Raw genomic sequence first — 13,182 nt, 5'->3', positions numbered from 1 at the left:
CTCAATGAAATATGTACTAGTGTGTAAAGGAGTGATCTCTCCTGGGCATTTGGACACTCTGTCTAGTATAGTAGAGGCAAGATCAAGAGGGGCTGGACAAAACTTGTTTTATCTTTTGAGCAGCAATGGAAGAGCTATTTTCATTTTGAATAATTAAGGGTTTTTTCCTGGTAGAGATTTTTGCTTTAGGGTGTATGTGCTCACCAGAGAGATAGTGACAGTAAGAGGGAAAGTGAGAAATTTTCCCCCAGGAGGATGGCCACACTGCAATCATTTCCCTTCCATTCTCCTCCCAGGATTTTGGGCATGTGCATACACATGCCTGGTGTGAGTTTCAAGCTGCCAGGTTCAGGACTTGAACCATGGCCAGCTATGTGGGAGTCCAGCTATGTGACTGCTACACTTCTGCTGGCCTTGATTTTGAATAAAGTTTTTAAATAAAAAATATCACTATAGGGGCCAGCAGGTGGCACAGTGGTTAAGCCACTAGACTCCCACGTGGCCTCTTGCTGTCTGAATCCCAGACCAGTGGCTTGAAACTCATACCAGGCACATGTACATGTGTACCCAAAATTCTAGAAGAATGGGAAATAAAGTATTATGGCATCGCCATCTCCCACCATGAGGGTGGTGATTTCTCACTTTCTGTTTCTCTGTCTCTGTCTCTCCAGCAAGTGCATGCTGAAGTAAAAATCTCTTTTAAAAAAACTATAAAACCTGATTGTAATAAATATCTGAGATAGATTTCACCTAATAGATTTAACTTTAAGTATTACTGATCTTCATGGTCACTATTCTTGGGCATATTTATAAAGCGGAGGAAAAAAAGGATTGTTGTGTAATTGTTCCAGTTGTATCCATATCATTTCCTATCTGAACATGAAAACTTTTAAATGTCATAGTCCTATGTATTTCTTGAAGAAGCATTATAGTTTTAAGTCTGAATTTATACATGTTTCAAAGCACTAATCTGTATGATATAATAAAGTCTGCTTTTATTTTGTAGGTCAAATGGATGAATGCTTAATTTGTAAAGTCCCTTGTCGTACAGTTTTACTTTCAAAACAGGTATGTTGAAATTTTTAGTATTGAAATATTAGTCACAGTAATATTTTCTTTTAAATTTGAGACTTAATTTTTAGTCATTTGTAGTATCTATACTTTTCATTCATTTTGCTAGTTTAGCTGGGTCTTATAAGATTTCTGAATAATAGAAGTACAATTTGGATCTGATTTTCAAAAACCTCAATATATCTTTCTTAGCCATAGATTGTTCTCATTCATAGTTTGTTAGAGTGTGTTAGGTTCCTGGAAATTAAAGTGGGTTTTTCCAGTACAATAAAACAAGCTACTAAGAGGATGAATAGAATTTGGTTTTTCCACAGGGGTCTTACATGAGTAGGAGAGTTGTTGATAAAGTAATTTTAAACCAATTACTACTGCAGTAGGCTTGAAAGAATACCTTTTGTTCTGCCTATGAAATACATCTATTGGACCAGCTGGTGGCATGAAGGTTAAGACATCTGGATCCTACATGGCCAACTGCATGGTTCGAGTCCTAACACAGCAGATTGCAAAATACACTAGGTGCATGTGTGTACATGCCCAAACTCCCAAGAGGAGAATGTAGAAGGGATTGTGCCATGGCTGTCCCCTGGGGAATGATTTCTCATTTCCTTCTCTGTCTCTTTCTCTCTGCCTCTCTCCAGTGATTGCACACAACCTATAACAAACTAAAGGAAAAAAAAATACATCCACTGAACTTATTAGGTGCCTAAACTTAGTTACAAATGATTGTTCTTTTCTATACTGCTTCTCCAAAGAGTACATATTACCTGATGTTTTAAAATACTATGGTTAATGTCCTTCCTTCCTCATAGGCTATTCCTTCCACCCACCCTCTTCCAACACTGTACCTGGTATTTATAACCACTTACTATGTTTCTAATAGAGAGGCAAGTCATTTATGGAACAAAAAAATGGGTTATCTATTGAAGATAATTCTATAGTATTGTTGTTTTTTGGGATTTTTTGGAGAGGTTTTTGCGATAGGGCACATGCGCTCGCCAGACAGACAGAGAGAGACAGAAAGTGAAATCACCCCCCAGCGGGGATGGCCACACCGCAATCACTTCTCCTTCATTCTGCTCTCGGGATCTTGGAGACACACACACACGTGCCCAGCGTGAGTTTCAAGCCACCGGGTCCGGGATGCGAACCACGGTTGACTACATGGGAGTCCAGTGACATAGCCATTACGCTAACTGCTGGTCCCAATTCTATGGTATTGTTAACTGGACTATAAGAAATGTACACGTGTTGGAATATTAATTTTGCAAGCTAAGTAACATGTAATTGAATGTATAAAAGAAATTGAAATTAAAAAATTAAAGGAAAAAAATACTGTGGTTAGTGGGACCAGCAAGTAGCGTGATGGTTGTCTCACTGGACTCCCACATGGCTGACCATGGTTCCAGTCTCAGACCCAGTGGGTTGAAACTCCTGCCAGGCACTTATGTGTGTGTGCTCAATATCCCAGGAGAAGAGTAGAGGTGAGGAGATTGTGGTGTGGCCATCATCCCAGGGTGTGATTTCTTGCTTTCTATCTCTCTGTCTCTGTCTCTCCAGCAAGTGCAGGTGTCCTATGGCAAAAATCTCTCTTAAAAAAGGCATAAAAAAAAGAAAACTGGTTTTTCCTGATTACAAATATAGTACATGAATAAATTCAAGCAATATAAAAAACAAAAATGACAAATACAAAAGGCCCCCAAAGTCTTTTTCCCAAAAATGTTAATGGCCAGGAGTTTGGTACTTGTTTTGTGTTATTGTGAGCTCTCGTTACAGCAATGATGTTTTCTCAGTTGGCATATTTTGGACATACCTGCACTCTTAAAGTGACTATATAATATTTCAGTATTTTCCTATTTAGGAACCTTTGGGTTTTTTCAGTTTTTTAATATTTCAAACCAACTTGCAGTAAACATTTTTTTAAACCATTATCTTTTTATACTTGTAAGAATTTTCTGTAGCAAAAATTCTTAGAAAGGGAAAAAGTAAGGACAAAAAACTTAAATTTTTAGTGGAAAATACCTTATTTTACACCGAATATATGGCATTTTTTTAAAGAAAGATTTTTTTTTTTAAAGGGGTTTGTGCTCACTGGAGGGACAGAAAGAGACAGAGAAACAAACCGAGAAGTCACTGCTCCCCCCCCCCGCCCTCTGGGCAATGGCCACACCACAGGCCCTTCTGGTCCAATCTCTTAGGATTTTGGGCACTCATGCACATGTGCCTGGCGTGAGTTTTAAGCAACAGGGTCCAGGACTTGAACTGGGGTTGACTACATATTGGCATAGCGTTGCACCATCTGCTGGTCCCAGTATATAGCAATTTAAACTATTTACATCAGTGTCCATTTCTGATCCTTGCACAGCAGTATAACATTAAGCCCTGTCATGTGGTTAAGGCTTGAAGTTGGTAGGAGGAAACTTGAGTCTTTTGCTTGCTTCTTGTGCTGAATGTTTAGAGCATTAATTTTCTTTCTAGTTTCCTAATAGGTAGATTTAAGCCATCCATTTCCTTCTGTGCACAGCTCCTCTGTGTCATTTCAAGGTAGCTTTTCTGTATCATTTCTAAATGGTTTCTAATCCATACTTTTTATTGTTTTCTAACTCAAGAATTATTTGAGAGAATATTTTTAAATTTCTTTCTAAATAGTTACACTTCTTTTCTATTACCATTTATTTTAAGGTGTTTTGTTTTGTTTTGTTTTGTTTTTTATTTTTTAGAGAGGTTTTCGCTATAGGGCGTGTGCGCTCGCCAGATAGACAGAGAGAGACATAGAGACAGAAAGCGAGAAATCACCCCCCCAGGGGGGATGGTCATGCCGCAATCCCTTCTCCATTCTCCTCTCGGGATCTTGGGCACGCATGCACACGCGCCCGGCGTCAGTTTTAAGCCACTGGGTCTGGGACGCGAACCATGGTTGACTATGTGGGAGTCCAGCGACATAGCCATTACGCTAACTGCTGGTTCCCTGCTTTTTTTTTTTTTTTTAAATGCCCATTCTCTTCTGTATTCACCAGAGAAAGAAAGAGATAAAAGAAAAGTGAGTAATCACCCCTACAGGGTTGACCATGCTGCAATCCCTTCTCCTCCATTCTCTTCTCAGGACTTTGAGCATGCACATACATGTACCCAGCCTGATCCTTAAGCTGCCAGTTCCAGGGACCAGCAGATGGTGTAATGGCTATGTTACTGGACTCCTACATGGCTGACTGCAGTTTAAGTCCTGAACCCAGCGGCCTGACACACCGGGTGTGTGTATGTAGGTGCCCAAAATCCCAAGGGGAGAATAGAGAAAAGGGGATTATGGTGTGGCCATCCCCCTAGGGGGCGATTTCTCATTTTCAGTCTCTCTATCTCTCTCTCTGATGAGCAAAAATCTCTCTAAAACACATGCACACACCCCTTCCAAACTGTGGAACTCAAACCATGGTCAGCCATGTGGGATGCCAGCATCCCAACCTCACCACCTACTGGTCCCTCACTATCATGTTTATAGTTAATATTTTTTGTTTTGATTTATGGCACTGTGACCAGGGAATATGGCTATATGGTTTCTTTTTTTAATTATCAAGATTTTTATTGTGGTTTAATACATGATAATTATTAATGTTCTATGAATATTTGAAAAAAATTTGTTCTTCTGTTCTCTGTATAGAATTGTATGTGTTAGTGAGTGAGGATGTTTTAAATATTGAAGTCATTCTACTCTTTCTCTCATAACCACATTCTAAAGCATCAGCAGATGGTGGACTCCCTTGAAATGTCTCTTCACAATCCTTGTCTTCCCTTCCCATTGCTCCATCTTACATCGGAGCTGCTGGTCCTTCCTGCTTTCATATAGGCTTCCTAGATCTGTTCTCTGCCCTGTAACCAAAGGGCTGTGCTTAGACTTAAGTCAGATCTGTGTCTTTGTGCATCTCAACTTTCCAGGAGTAAAACTCAACGTCCCCTGGTGCCTGAAGACTCTGTAACCTGGCCTGGAGCATCTTCCTCATCCCCAGACCAGTAACCCTGACTTGGTACCAATCATGGAGCCAGGTGTTTCCTTACTCTTCCAGCACCCACCTTTCTAGTTCCCTCTGACTGGAATGTTCTCTCAGAAGGCCAAGGACTGGCTGAAGATTTAGGGCCGCCCGGCTGCAGGGCAGCTGGCCACAGGCTGCCTCCAGTGCTGTAGGATGTAGCACTCGGTACTGCGGCCCCCAGCAGAGCCCTCCTGCCTTGTCTGTCTACCATCACCGGGAGATCTCTGCCCCCTGGAGCTGAGAGACCCCAGGCTTTCCTCAAGCTGAAGCTGCAGGGTTTTGAGGTACCAGTCAGATGTCATCCCACAAGAGATCTGTGGTGGCATAGGGCAATGGGGCTCCTGCCAAAAACAGGGAAACGGACACAGTGGAACTGGCTGAACTGGGACCCCCACTGGAAGAGAAGGGCAAGTGTGTCATCTCCAGCCCAACCAAAGCTGAAGAAGACCAAACATGCTCTGTGCCTAGGAGGAAGAGGAGGACGTGTGGGTTCTGATGCTTCTTCTGCAAGCCCATCATGCCATGGAGGAGATGGAGGAGTTTGTCTATAAGGTTTGGGAGGGACGCTGGAGGGTCATCCCATATGATGTGCTCTCCGATTGGCTAAAGGACAATGACTACCTGCTGCATGACCATAGGTCTCCCATTCCCTCCTTTCGAGCTTGCTTCAAGAGTATCTTCCACGTCCATTCAGAAACTGGCGACTTCTAGTCCCATCCCCTTGGTTTTGTACTGTTTCTCTTTTTGGGAATTTCGACCATGCTTAGACCAAATATATACATCATGACCCCCTTCGAGGATAAGGTGGTTTTGGGGATGTTCTTTCTGGAAGTGATGCTCTGCCTCAGCTTCTCCTGGCTTTTCCACACCGTCTGTTGTCATTCAGAGAAAGTGTCTCGGAATTTTTCCAAATTGGACTGTTCAAGGATTGCTCTACTGATTATGGGGAGCTTTGTCCCCTGGCTCTGTTACTCCTCCTACTGCACCCCACAACTATGGCTCATCTACCTCTACATCATCTGTGTCCTGGGCATCTCTGCCATCATTATAGCACAGTGGGACAGATTTGCCACTCCTCGGCATCAGCAGACAAGAGCTGAGTGTTCCTGGGACTCGGCTTGAGCAAGTTGTGCCCATGATGCACTTCACTATCACTGAGGGCTTTGTCAAGGCCACCACAGTAGGTCAGGTGGGCTGGTTCTTCCTCATGACTGTGATGTACCTCACCGGAGCTGGCCCTTATGCTGCTTGGATTCCTGAGCACTTCTTTCCTGGGAAATCCAATGTATGGTTCCAATCTCACTGGATTTTCCATGTCCTGGTGGTGGCAACAGCCTTTGTTCACTTCTACAGGGTCTCCAACTTTCAGGAATGGAAAGTAGCTGTACCGATGACTCCCTGCTCTGAGCCTTCCTGCTGAGTGTGGAGGAGGAACTTCCCAAGTGCTTTTAAAAATAACTTCCTTGCTGAAGTGAGAGGAAGAGTCTGAGTTGTCTGGTTTTAGAAGAAACCTTGTAGAAGATTCAGTACCAAACAAGCTTCAGCCCACTATCGGCCCCACTAAACTTTCCATGTCTGCTCCCCTGGCTGAGGAAGGTGGGGATGGTCCCACTTGGCCATTCCCCTCCACAGTGATCCCCTCCTTGGCAAGGCGGCCATGAGCCCTCACAGAGACTATACTTTGAAGCTCATGTTGAGATTTTACCCCCTCTTCCAACTATTTTGGGGGAAAATAGTGGACTGGGACTCCAGAAATTCTGTCTTTTTCTGGAAGAAAATGTCCCCTCCGTTACCCCTATCCTTACTTTGTAATCTGGCTTATAACAGGTAATCCAGTTTTATAGCACACTTTTTGAAAACAATGATAACCTGGTCCCATCTTTCTAGGACTTGAATCTGCTTCCACAGCAGGAAGAGTAAAGCCACCAACTTTTACATAGCCTGGCTAATCATGGAAGTATGTCCAGGCTTCAGCTAACTTGAGTTTTAATTTTATTTTTCTTGGCAGAGTCATGTAAGATTAAAACAAGAAAGATATTTTATATTTAATACTAAGCTTTAAAAAGAAACCTGCTATTGGGGACCAGCAGGTGGTATGGTGGGTAAGGTACTGGATACTTCCACATGGCTGACCATGGTTCAAGTCCCGGACCTGGTGGCTTGCTTTCTCACTTTCCTTCTACCCCACCTCTCTCAGTGTGTGTCTCTCTCTGGTCATATTAAAATAAATGAATGAATAAATAAAATTTAAAAAAAGAAACCTGCTATCATTATTATGTATCTTGGTTCAAAGACTATGATGATAATTAAAAATAATAAAAAAGTACAGAGGAAAAAAATATTAAAAAAAGGCCAAGGGCTTTGATGCCACAGCCCTCACTCTCAGTAGGATATTGTCTTATCAGGAAGCGTTCTCAACTCTTCTGTATGGCAGTGACTTCCTTGTTTTGTCTTCTTTCTTTCTTTCTTTCTTTCTTTCTTTTCATTGTCAGAGGGTATGTGTGCTTGTATGAGAGAAAGAAAGCACCCCCAAATGGGATGTAGTCATGCCACAACCCTTCTTTCTCCATTTGTCCATCCTGTCAGGATTTTAGGTGTGCCCATACCCTCTCTCAGCATGTTTTTCAAGCCTCCAGGGTTGGGGTTCCCTGGAGGGGAACCTGTGCACAGCACTTAAGTTCTGCATTGCAGGGCTGACCCAACTGTTCCTTCTTTGACTCTGACTGCAATAGGAAGAACACGTCATGCTGTGGCACCATGTGTGCATTTGCATGTATATGCACATGTGTATTTGCACGTCCATGAAGTGAGTTTCACAAAACAGTGTTTAGCCTCACTAAGGGCAGTGCCCCCTGATGTTTCTATTCTGATTTGTTTTCCTGTTTTAAAACAAAACACGTCATAAGCTGCTTTTTCCTGACCTGTGGTATGGCTGATATCTCTGTATAAAAGATACCCTCTGACTCTTTCACAGCATGTTCCCACACCCAACATATGTTTGTGTGGCAAATTGTCATTAAAATCAGCTGTTACTGGGGCCAGCAGATGGCACAGTGATTAAAGTGTTAGTCTCTCATGTGGCCTTGAAAACCACACTGGGCAAGTGTGCATGTGTGCCCAAAGTCCCAAGAGGAGTATGGAGGAGAGGTGATTGCAATGTGGCCATCCACCCCACCCCCAGGGGTGAGTTCTCATATTCCCTCTCTCTTTCTCTCTCCTTTAAATGCAGGCACTCATGCACTCTGTGGCTAAAACCTAAAAAAAAAAAAAAAAAAAAAAAAAAAAAAAAAAAAAAAAAAAAGACTGTTACTTTTTCTACCCATAGAACAGGGACTGCTATATGGATCAAGTGTGCAAGGGAACAGGGCTAACTAAAGCTGATACCTGCAGAATGCAGAGGCAGCTGACCCTGGAGATGTGCTGACCACAGAATCTGCCTGCCTGAGGAACTACAGCAAAGACTGCATTTAGGCTGGTTTTCAAGCAAAGGTAGAAAAGGAATGCTACAGTAAAGAAGCAAAAGACCTCACCAGATTGGACAAGACAATTGCTTGTTGACTCCAAATGATGAAAGTCTTGAGGAATAAAGGCTCCAGAAGCATAGGCAGGCAACATTTTCTCACACCACATCACTTGGAAACCCTGAAGGGGCAGAAATAGGAGCTGGAGATGGATGAGAGAGCTCTCTCAGAAGCCTGAGAGTTATAGTTTAACCAAGGCAGTCCCCAGAGGAGGAGACTCCAAGACACCTGCCCACAGTTCCTCATGACATGATGTGTTCGTCCCTCTCCTCTATGTCATGGGGAGTGTTTCTTAGTTGTCTGGCACCTGTACCCTCATGAGTTTTGGGTCATGGTGAGTATGCATAGCATTTTTTTTTCTTTTTCTAGTTCATAGGTTTCAGACCCAGTCTGGGCCTGAGGGAGAGGACCACATGGGCTCTAGGACCTGGGCTGTGATGTGGACTGTGACAGGGATGTTTGGGATTGCTCACAGAGGGAGCAGGGGCTTTGGCTTTCTGTATTGGGGAAGAGTAAAGTCAATGCTCACAACCAGAATGACTGACCAAGGATAGACTGGCATTTTTCCCCCAGTTCCCTTTCTTCCTAGACTAGCCTCAGTCTTCCTGTCTGATTTCCCATAACGGAAAGTAGGCAGGAGCAAGGAAGACCATTTCCAGGCCTTGCCCATAAAAACAACCTTCTGTGAACCAGCAAGTGGTATAGTGGTTAAGGCACTGGACTCTCACATGGCCAACAGTGGTTTGAGTCCCCAGACCTGTCAGATTTAAAATCATGCCAGGCACATATATGTGCATGCCTAAAATCCCAGGAGGAAAAAAAAAAATCCCAGGGGGAGAATGGAGGAGAAGGGATTGCAGTGTGGCCATCCCCCAGCCCCCAGCGGTGATTTACTTTCTTTCTCACTGTCTTGCTCTGTCTCTCTCCACATGTGCCTGATGACAAACAAACAAACACTTAAATCAATGAAATGAAAGCAATCTCTTGGACTACTTTCCACTCTTCTTCTGTCAGCTGATGCTGAGGACCCAGCAGAGCAGAGTTACTGCTGATATGAGGCCCAGTATGGAGTACTACCCATTGAGCATGGTCTTGAATTGTATGGAAAAGAAACAAGTGGCCCCTATAGTGAGTCACTAAGACCTAGGATTTTCTGATATTCCAGTGTTCTGTGTTAGTTTATACATGTCTGTGTAAGTTTTGGACCCCGATGTAGTGGCACAGTGATAGCACTCCACTTTGCAATGGTGGAGGCTGTATAGAAGATCAGAGTTTCATTCCTATACATAGGTCAACCTATACATGCCCATGATCCAGCCTGGTTAGGAAGACTGGGAGTAGGATCATGGCGTGAGACCCTATGAAGTATGCTTATCTCTCTCTCTCAAGAAAGACAGACATTAACTTTTTTAAAAAAAAAAATGGAATCAGCTTCTCAGTTTCCACACAAAAAAATCCTCTTGGGATTTTTATTTATTTATTTATTTGTTATTTGTTATTTTTTTATTTAAATTTATTGATTTACATTCATTCACTGTACATCATTACAACATACAAAATGAGATTTTCCATTTAGAGTACATGGTATATTGGCTCAATCAAGCACATCAACGTACATGTTGTCGTCCACAAATAATTTTCCATTTCTTGTTTCCTATATGTTTTGCTTTTTTTTTTCCTCATCCTTGATTCTCTATCTCTTACCCTATGCCATCTTCCACTCTCCTCCCACACTGTCTCTGGTATCTATGGTTGCTTTCTATACTGTTTTCCCCCCATATTTTATTGAGTCACTAAAGATCTTAATTAATCTAAATATTTTCATAGCAAGCACAGCTGATATATACATTTCTATGAACACAAGTCCAAATTTAGGCATAAGCCTAAATGAGTAGAATGAACATCCTATAAAGTAGCACCTAACTGGGGCTCTTGGGATTTTTATGTTGCACTTAATTGGTGAAACAATGTAGGGAGAATTGACATCTATATAATGTTGACTTATTTTGGAGAGATTTTTGCTATAGAGTGCATGTGTTTGCCAGAGAGACAGAAAATGAGAAATCATCCCCCGGGGAGATGGCCACACCACAATCCCTTCTCCTCTGTTCTACTGGGATCTTGGGCATGCACACACGTGCCCAGAAAGAGTTTAAAGCCAGGTCTGGGACTTGAACCATGGTCAGCCATGTGGGAGTCCAGCAACATAGCTACTACACCATCTCTTGGCCCCTAATGTTGACTTTTCTAAATCTACAAACATGTCAGATGCCTTCGTTGATTTAGATATTCTCTAATTTTTCTCAGTTATTTATAATTTTCTTTAGAGACACTTTGTGCATTACCATTTTTAGCAGATAGTTGATGATATATATATATATATATATATATATATATGAATTTGTGCATATCCACATTTTCAAATTTCTTGTCATCAACATGTTTATGGCCCTCAAATAGTCTTTAAAAAAAAAAGAAAAGAAAAGAATTACTTATTGGGGCCACCAGGTGGAACAGTGGTTAAGGCACTGGACTCTCATGTGGCTACCTACTGTTTGAGTCCCAGACCCAGCGTCTGAAACTCATGCCAGGCACACATGTGTGCATGTTCAAAATCTCAAGAAGAGAATAGAGGAGAACGGATTGCAGCATGACTGTCCCCCTTGGGGAGGGGGGGGAATATAGACGTATATGTATTAATTTCTAAATATTTGGGAATTTTTAGTTATCACTTCTATTAACCTTTATTAAAGTATAATACATTGTCAAGTACACAAATCATAAGTATGTAGCTCAATGAATTTTTCACAGTCAAAATATAACCAACATTCAGACAAAGAAAAAGTTAACTTATGATTATTCTAGAGTTTATGGTAGGCAACCTTGACTTTTGAAATCTTGCCAGTGATTTTTCTGATGTTGCGAACACTAAAGAATATTTTCACTCCATTTAACCTTCTTCCTGCTTTTCTCTCACTACTCTCTGTGTCAATTCTATTTATTAACCACACAGTATAGTACTGTTATACATAGTCACTATTCGTTTAGATTATCCCATATTTCCTTCTTTCTCATGCTCTTCTGCTGCTTGCTTCTTCCTGAATCTTGATGCTTCTGTCAAGGATCATTTTCCCACCTACAGGGAATTCCTTTTGTTGTTTTAGTGTGGGTCTATTGATAATACATTCTCTCAGGGTTTGTTTTTGTTTTTTTTTTTGTCTAAAAAGAAAAAAAATCCCCTTGGGACCAGCAGATGGTGTGATGGTTATGTTGCTGGACTCCCACATGGTCGACCACGCTTTGAGTCCTAGACCCAGCAACTTCAAACTCACACCAGGCATGTGTGCCTGCATGCCCAAAATCCCCAGAGGAGACTTGGAGGAGAAGGGATTGCAGTGTGGCCATTCCCCCTGGGGGGTGATTTCTCACTTTCTGTCTCTCTGTCTCTCTTTCTGGTGAGTGAACGCACCCTATAGCAAAAATATCCTAAACCCCCCCTAAACAAAAAATACCTCCTCCCAAAAAAAAAAAAAAAAAAAGGAAAGAAAAAAGCCCCCCTTTTTCTTTCCTTCATTTGAGGCATATGTTCACAAGGTCTAGAGTTCTGTGGTGAAAATTAATGCTTTGTAACACTTTAAACATATCACTCCTGTGTTTGTCCTGCAGTTTGTTTTGTGTGTAATAATGATTGTGTTTGTAGTCCCGCTTGACTTTCACTGAAATTTGTGAATCTATGATGTCATTTGTCTTTGGAGACTTCTTGCCTATTCTGCTCCCACATTTAGCTCCATTCGGAGGTCTCTGTGAGAAAAAGACACTCAACACCCCTCCCCAAGGAGGACACAGGGCCACAGAGTTCTGTGGCAGCCTCATCAGTCTCTCTTATTTCTGGTCCACTGAGCTCTCTGTCTTGTTTTTCAGTGTGTCTGTGTATTTAGATAACAGAAACAGTCATGGCTCCCCGAGGCCCCAGCTTGGGTTCTGTTCAGTGTGATTTTCCCATATTGTGTTACCTGGTGCTTGCCACGGGGAGAGGTGGGACCGTTCCTGTCTCATGCATGGGAAGACCAAGGCACAGGGGTTAGGTGATAAGCTGATATCACAGGTCAAGTGTCTTTAGAGCTGTTTTCAGGCCAAACTCTGAGTGCCTGATCCCTGTCCTGCAGGCACGCTGCCTGTGCCTTAGCAGTTTGGTGTGAACAAGTCGGTGTTGTCCAGGGATCCCTACTCCATCCTGGCCAGAGGTTTCCCTGCTGTGAAGTCTGAGCTTCTCATAAGTGGGAGGCACCTCTGTGGCACCCTTCTTGACCCTATACTCAAAGGCCTGAGAGTGGATTCTGGAGTAAACTCCAGAGCCACTTCACTTGTGCTCAGCCCTTGTTGAAGCTGAAGCTGGTGTTCTGACCTGAGCCATCTGTCCTCTGTCTTCTTAAATCCTTCAAAGAGTCTGGGCCACTCAGGATACCATAGCCCACTTTCTACCACTCATTAGTATTTTTTCCTAAATGTAATCTTGCTCTCATTTCAGTTGGTTTGAGAGAGTGCAAGTAGGTAAGTAGATGGGCTCA

General features: G+C 42.4%; 1 pseudogene; it reads left to right on the top strand.

Moving 5' to 3' along the window:
* Positions 1 to 5,388: 5,388 nt before the first annotated feature.
* Positions 5,389 to 6,513, top strand: LOC102487842 (adiponectin receptor protein 1 pseudogene; annotated as a pseudogene).
* The last annotated feature ends 6,669 nt before the right edge of the window (positions 6,514 to 13,182 follow it).

The sequence above is a fragment of the Tupaia chinensis genome, unplaced genomic scaffold (assembly GCF_000334495.1).
Source record: "Tupaia chinensis unplaced genomic scaffold, TupChi_1.0 Scaffold000360_1, whole genome shotgun sequence".
NCBI classification, from domain to species: domain Eukaryota; kingdom Metazoa; phylum Chordata; class Mammalia; order Scandentia; family Tupaiidae; genus Tupaia; species Tupaia belangeri.
Note: the sequence above shows the minus strand (reverse complement) of the source record. Positions and strands in the feature narration are given on the sequence as shown.